The sequence below is a fragment of the Rhinopithecus bieti genome, unplaced genomic scaffold (genome assembly GCF_001698545.2).
Source record: "Rhinopithecus bieti isolate Rb0 unplaced genomic scaffold, ASM169854v2 scaffold_42039, whole genome shotgun sequence".
In the NCBI taxonomy this organism is placed as follows: Eukaryota; Metazoa; Chordata; class Mammalia; order Primates; family Cercopithecidae; genus Rhinopithecus; species Rhinopithecus bieti.
The window spans coordinates 1,644,182-1,651,776 of record NW_016818642.1 but is presented as its reverse complement, the minus strand read 5'-3'; the positions used below and the strand labels follow the sequence as shown (position 1 = coordinate 1,651,776).

General features: G+C 44.3%; 1 pseudogene; it reads left to right on the top strand.

Moving 5' to 3' along the window:
• Positions 1 to 5,174: 5,174 nt before the first annotated feature.
• Positions 5,175 to 5,507, top strand: LOC108518735 (60S ribosomal protein L35a pseudogene; annotated as a pseudogene).
• The last annotated feature ends 2,088 nt before the right edge of the window (positions 5,508 to 7,595 follow it).

The following is a 7,595-nucleotide window of genomic DNA, read 5'->3' as shown; positions in this document are numbered from 1 at the left end:
TTCTCCTGCCTCAGCCTCCCGAGTAGCTGGGACTACAGGCGCCAGCCACCTCGCCGGGCTAGTTTTTTTTTTTTGTATTTTTTAGTAGAGACGGGGTTTCACCGTGTTAGCCAGGATGGTCTCGAACTCCTGACCTCGTGATTCGCCCGTCTCGGCCTCCCAAAGTGCTGGGATTACAGGCTTGAGCCACCGCGCCCGGCCTGCAAACAGCATTTTTAACACAAGCCTCCAGGGTTCTAGGACACCCTCCTCTTTCCCCACGGATACCAAAATCTGTGCATGTTCAAGTCCCTAATATACTCTGGTGCATATACTATGGTGTCAAATTTGTATGTCCCAAATACTCTAAATCTCTAGGTTATTTATAATACCTTAATACAATGTAAGTGCGATTTAAATGGTTGTTATACTGTTTTTTTATTTGTATGGTTTTTATTGTTGTATTATTGCTTTTTATTTTTTTCTGAACATTTTTGATCTGGAGTTGGTTGGATCTAGGATGTAAACTGCAAGTGTGGCAGGCCTACTGCACTGTTTTGTTACTAGAGGAGGTGAGGACACACCTGTGGACTTGAGCACCTTCCATTCACCAGTTGCTCCATGGGCATACTCTAATTCCGGTCTCCCCACAACCCTCTGAGTTAATATTTCTTTCCCTATTTTAAAGATGAGAAAATAAAGCCTAGACTGTTTAACTTTGCTTCTGCTTTGAAACTAACTGAGAGATGAGTTAGGGTTTGTACCCATGTCTATCAGCTTCTACCTTTATGCTTTTTCTTCTGTACCCCAGCACCTGTTACATTTTGGAAATCCCAGAAACAGCCCACAAACTTGGGTTAATCTCCTTAGAGATTTTGACAATGTCCTTTGAGAACCCACTGCACCACAGAAACACAAAACCCTTTGCATATTAATGTCATTGAATACATTGTACCATTGAGACCTGAACCAATACTTTTAGATATGTAAGTTAGAAACAGTAGCTGCTAGGTGTAGTCGGTGCAAAAGTAATTGTGGTTTTCAGCAATGAAAGTAGTGGCAGGCAGGTGCGGTGGCTCACGCCTGTAATCTCAGCACTTTGGGAGGCCAACATGGGCGGATCATCTAAGGTCAGGAGCTCGAGACCAGCCTGACCAACATGGAGAAACCCCCTCTCTACTAAAAATACAAAATTAGCCGGGCGTGGTGGTGGGTGCCTGTAATCCCAGCTACTCGGGAGGCGGAGGCAGGAGAATCACTTAAACCTGGGATGCAGAGGTTGCAGCGAGTGGAGATTGCACCACTGCACTCCAGCCTGGCTACAGAGCGAGTCTGCGTCTCAAAAAAAAAAAAAAAAAAGTATCCAGGCGTAGTGGCAGTCACCTATTATCCCAGCTACTTGGGAGGCTGAGGCAGGAGAATCTCTCAAACTCAGGAGACGGAGGTTATAATGAGCTGAGATTGCACCATTGCACTTCAGCCTGGGTGACGAGAGCAAAACTCCGTCTCAAGACAAAAACAAAAAAAAACAAACAAATCTAATTTTAAAATAAGCTTACTCTCAATGGTAATTTTTTTTAAAGGGGTAAAGAAAACTAAAAAAAAATAACAAAAATCTCGAAGCTCCGATCAATCTAAAGTCCAATAACCTCTCTCTCTTTTTTTTTTGAAACAGGGCCTTGCTTTGTTGCCCAGGCTGGAGTACAGCGATACAATCCTGGCTCACCACAACCTCTGCCTCCAGGGCTCAAGCGATCCTCCTACCTCAGCCTCTGGAGTAGCTGGGACTACAGGCATACACCTTCATACTCGGCTAATTTTTTCTTTTTTTTTTTTGAGATGGAGTCCCACTCTGTCGCCCAGGCTGGAGTGCAGTGGTGCAATCTCGGCTCACCTCCACCTCCCGAGTTCAAGCGATTCTTCTGCCTCAACCTCCAGAGTAGCTGGGATTACAGGCATGCACCATTATGCCCGGCTAATATTTGTATTTTTAGTAGAGATGGGGTTTCACCATGTTGGCCAGGTTGGTCTTGAACTCCTGAGCTCAAGTGATTAGCCCACCTTGGCCTCCCAAAGTGGTAGGATTACAGGCGTGAGCCACCACTCTGGGCCATATGTTATCATCTTTTATTTAACCAGACTCAATACGGACATGTAGTTTATTTCAGATTTTTTTTTTTTTTTTTTTTAGTAGAGACGGGGTTTCACCATGTTAGCCAGGATGGTCTCGATCTCCTGACCTCGTGATCCGCCCACCTCGGCCTCCCAAAGTGCTGGGATTACAGGCTTGAGCCACCGCGCCCGGCCTATTTCAGATTTTTACAAATACAAGATAATGCAGGAATAAACAGCTGCATATATAAACCTAACACATATTTCTGTGTTCACATTCAGAGAAAAACAGCAGTGAAACAAAAGTGGCTTTAATCAAAACGGTCTTGAAGAAAACCAAGCATACAAGAAAAGACTTAAGAGAAAAATAGTGAATAATCAAGCAGACTAAGCAGGAGCGGGATTAGGTGGCGGGAGGTGGAGGTTGCAGTGAGCCAGTATCACGCCACTGCACTCCAGCCTGAGTGACAGAGCGAGACTCTGTCTTAAAAAGAAAAGTAAACTAAGCAGTAAAGCTGCCCAATAATTAATCCTCTTGCCCTAAATGTCCCAATCAAAGTTACACTGACAGAAATTGTTTTCTCAGAGACTGGACTCTGGCTCTTCCTGTGTCCCATCATGGCAAAGTTAGAAGCAATCAGGATGCAGTACAAGAATGGCAAGCTCTCTTAGTCTGCTTTGTGTTGTTATAACAGAATGCCACCAACTGGTAATTTATTTTAAAAAGAAATTTATTTCTCACAGTTCCGGAGGCTGGGAAGTTTAGTATCAAGGTGCCAGTGAGGGCCTTGTTGGATGGGCAAGAGATAGGGAGAGGAAGTGGTGTCAACTCTTTTTTTTTTTTTGAGACAGAATATCTCTCTGTCGCCTAGGCTGGAGTGCAGTGGCACAATCTCGGCTCATTGCAATCTCTTCTTCCCAAGTTCAAGCAATTCTCCTGTCTCAGCCTCCCTAGTAGCTGGGACTACAGGCACACGCCACCATGCTGGCCAACTTTTGTATTTTTAGTAGAGACGGGAGTTTCACCATATTGGTCAGCTGATCCACCTGAGACCAGCCTGACCATCCTCCTGACCTCAGGTGATCCACCCGCCTCGGCCTCCCAAAGTACTGAGATTATAGGCGTGAGCCACCGCACCTGGCCCCAATTCATTTTTTTATATCAGAAACCCACCCCCTTAATAACTAACCCACTCCAGAGATAATGGCATTAATCCAATTCACGAGTACAGCCCTTATGACATAATCACTTCTTACAGGCCCCACTTCTCAACACTGCCAGGCAAACGAAATGATCAGAAATCCAAGTGATGTTTCCAGACAGGCTCACAAATCTTAGGCAGAGTTAAGATTGAGGTGAAGCAGAGAGGATAAACCAGACACAGTACCCTGTAAAGTCAGGGCTATGGAGTGGGGTAGATCAGCGTTGGAATCTCAGATCTCCAATTACAGGAATTATTAACTTGGGCCAGATATTTAAACTCCTTGACCTTCATTTTTCCACATTTCCTCATCTTAAAATGCAGAATGGTAATGAATCTTCCTCAAAGTTGTTAGAAGGATTAAACGTGATATGGGATAGCTTCCATGCAGAGTAAAGCGGATGGTATGGAGTGTGGTGTTCAATAACTGATAGCTATTAACCAGGAAACACAGTTATATCTAATTAGGGTAGAAGAGGCACTGTGGTTTGGCCTCAGAGGCTGAAACTAGATAGACCTCAATCCCAAGGTTCACAAAAGGGATGCAGGTGACAGTGGTGAGGGTCAGACCATGGGAGGCTAGGTCTCAGAAACCAGGGTGACCCATGAGGCCCAGGAAGGGTGAGAGGACACAGGGGAGCACAGCCATGGGTTGAGTCCAAAAAGTAGGTCCTTAATGGAAACTCCTCTAATTCCTTTGATTCCCCCAAAAAGCCCCCGAGCTGTATAGCTTTTACTTAGCTCCTTTTATAGGCATTTCCCTCTTTCCTCCAACTATGTTTGCCTAGGTTATGTGTCATGTTGACCAAACTTTCAATGTTTACTTTCTGCTTCCTGAATAGTATAAAGCCTTATTCCAGAAAGAAAATATAAATCTTTCGTTTTCCTGTGAGGAGTGAGAGGAACCTAGATTCCTTCAGAAAAGTACGGCAGCTCTCTTGATCATCTCATCATATCAAATTTATCCCCACACTCCCAGGATCCTACCTTTTTATTTTATTTTACTTTATTTTGAAATAGGGTCTCACTGCATCATCCAGGCTGGAGTGCAGTGGCACAATCATGGCTCACTGCAGCCTCAACCTCCCATGCTCAAGTGATCCTCTCACCTCAGCCTCCTGGGTAGCTGGGACTACAGGCACACACCACCACACCTGGCTAATATTTTTATTTTTTTGTAGAGATGGGGGTCTCTCTATGTTGCCCAGGCTATTCTCAAACTCATGGACTCAGGTAACCTTCCCACCACAGCCTCCCCAAGTGTTAGGGTTATAGTCATGAGCCACCACGCTCGGCCTGATGCTACGTTTTAAATGCTTTGTGAATCTATACACTTCTTTAGACTTCACTATCAAATGCCTTCATCTTTTGCTAGACTCTCAGTCATCTCACTGGAGTCTGCATTTCCACTTGTGCCCATGCCCATCCTCCATTTGCTAAGTAATACTGCATTATAAAAACCAAAATTTGGCCGGGCACTGTGGTTCATGCCTGTAATCCTAGCACTTTGGGAGGCTGAGGTGGGTGGATCACTTGAGGTCAGGAGTTCGAGACCAGCCTGATCAACATGGAGAAACCCCACTTCTACTAAAAATACAAAATTAGCTTGGCATGGTGGTGCATGACTGTAATCCCAGCTACTTGGGAGGCTGAAGCAGGAGAATCGCTTGAACCCGTGAGGAGGAGGTTGCAGTGACTCGAGACTGCACCATTGCACTCCGGACCGGGCAACAGGAGCGAAACTCCATCTCAAAAAAACAACACCAAAAAAACATAATTTGAGCACATCTCCCCCTGGCTTAAAAAAATTTCTAATAATTCTCTTCCCACCATCTTGGTTCCTGTGGAGGTCTGCTGGGAACAGGACTTCTAAAAGGAACTATGTCTGGAAAGCTGTGGTCCAAGGTCATTTTTGCCAGCTATAAGCGGCGTCTCCAGAACCTAAGGGAGCAGACAACTCTTCTTAAAATTGAAGATGTTTATGCCCGTGATGAAACAGAATTCTATTTGGGCAAGAGATGAACTTATGTACACAAAGCAAAGAACAATACATTGACTCCTGGCAGCAAACCAAACAAAACCAGAGTAATCTGGGAGAAGGCAACTTGGGTCCATGGAAACAGTGACCTGATTCGTGGCAAATTCCGAAGCAATCTTCCTGCTAAGGCTATTGGACACAGAATCCGAGTGATGCTGGATCCCTCAAGGATTTAAACTAATGAAAAGTCAATAAATAAACGTAGATTTGTGTTCTTGTTTTTTGTTGTTGTTGTTGTTGTTGTTTTGTTTTGTTTTGTTTTTTGAGAGGGTGTCTAGCTCTGTCGCCCAGGCTAGAGTGCAGTGGCACGATCTTGGCTCACTGCAACCTCCGCCTCCCGGGTTCAAGCAATTCTTCTGCCTCAACCTCCTGAGTAGCTGGAATTACAGGCACGCGCCACCGTGCCCGGCGAATTTTTTTGTATTTTCAGAGAGACGGGGTTTCACCATGCTGGTCAGGCTGGTTTCAAACTCCTGACCTCGTGATCCACCTGCCTTGGCCTACCAAAGTGTTGGGATTATAGGCATGAGCCACCACACCTGGCCTGTGCTCTTGTATTTTTCAGTGGATTAAAAAAAAAGTTACTACTTTAAAAAAAATTCTAATAATTATATTATCAGGATGGTGTCACAATTCCTTTTTTTTTTTTAATTTTTTTTCCTGAGAGGGAGTCCTGCTCTGTCACCCAGGCTGGAGTGCAGTGGTGCAATCTCAGCTCACTACCACCTCTGCCTGCCGGGTTCAAGCAACTCTCCTGTCTCAGCCTCCTGAGTAGCTGGGACTACAGGTGTGAGCCACCACGTCCCACTAATTTTTTTGTATTTTTAGTAGAGACAGGGTTTCACCATATTGGTCAGGCTAGTCTCGAACTCCTGACCTCATGTGAACTGCCCACCTGGGCCTCCCAAAGTGCTGGGATTACAGGCATCAGCCACCATGCCCAGCCAATGTCACAGTTCTTTAACATTGCCCACAAAGTCCTATATGATGTGGCCAGATTCATCTTGGCAACTCTCCTCTGTGCTCAGAATGCTGCAACTAACCTTTTTTCAATTTCTGTAAGTTTTTGAGCTCTGTTCAATCTCAGGACCTTTGCACATTACATTCCCTCTGCCCACAAGGCTCACTTCACAACTTTTCACCTAGCCAGTTCCTCCTTCAGTTCTCTCATTTATTTGTAACTTATTCATTGAAACCTACCCAAATCTCCCAAATTAGGTTATGTCTTTCTGTTTTATACTTTTATAACACTCTGTACTTTGTCACGGCTGCACTTATGACAATTCTAATTAAATAACCGTTGCTTGGCCATGTGTGGTGGCTCATGCCTATCACTATGGGAGGCCCGGGTGGGTCACTTGATCCCAGGAGGTCGAGGGTGCAGTAAGCCATGATTGGCACCACTGCACTCCAGACTGAGCGACAGAACCAGACCCTCTCTTAAAAAGAAAAAAATTGGTTGCTTCACTATTCTCAAAATCTAGCTCTTTAATTGACCATATGCTTCGTAAGTCCAAGAACTTATATTCAAAGGTATAAATCAAGCGCACAGCAGAGTTTAAGGCACATAGTGGGGATGCGGTAAATAACGAATGTCCATAATCACCCATATTGCATCGTCAATCATATCTATGTGTATATGCACATGTGAACACTAAAACATACAAAACTGGAACACAAAAAAATTAGCTGATTTCCTGCATTCTCCCTGGAAGTTGGGGTTGTTCTTTGCCTACTTAGCTAGTGGGAGAGGGACCCAATAGCTAAGAGACTAATTACAGTAAATCTTCTCCATGTCTGACCCTGAAAAAAATGGCCTATCCATATAAAAGAACGTGTCAACTAAAAGGATAAGGAAAATCAGTCTGACTTTGGCTATCTCCCTATCAAAATTCAATGACCAACATGGTGAAACCCCAACTCTATTAAAATACAAAATCAGCTGGGTGTGGTGGCACATGCCTGTAATTCCAGCTACTTAGGAGGCTGAGGCAGGAAAATTGCTTGAATCAGGGAGGCGGAGGTTGCAGTGAGCTGAGATCGTGCCACTGCACCCCAGCCTGGGTCATAGAGCGAGACTCCATCTCAAAAAACAAAACAAAACCAAAAAAAGATATAGGAACTTAGCCTTCAGTAATGTATCTTCAGATATAAAATAAACAGACTGAAGAAAATGAATGAAATGTCAAACATCTATTTCCAGTTATGATAAGCTGGTTTATTCAACCAATGTGCCCAATGATAATGACTAAAGGTGCTGAACA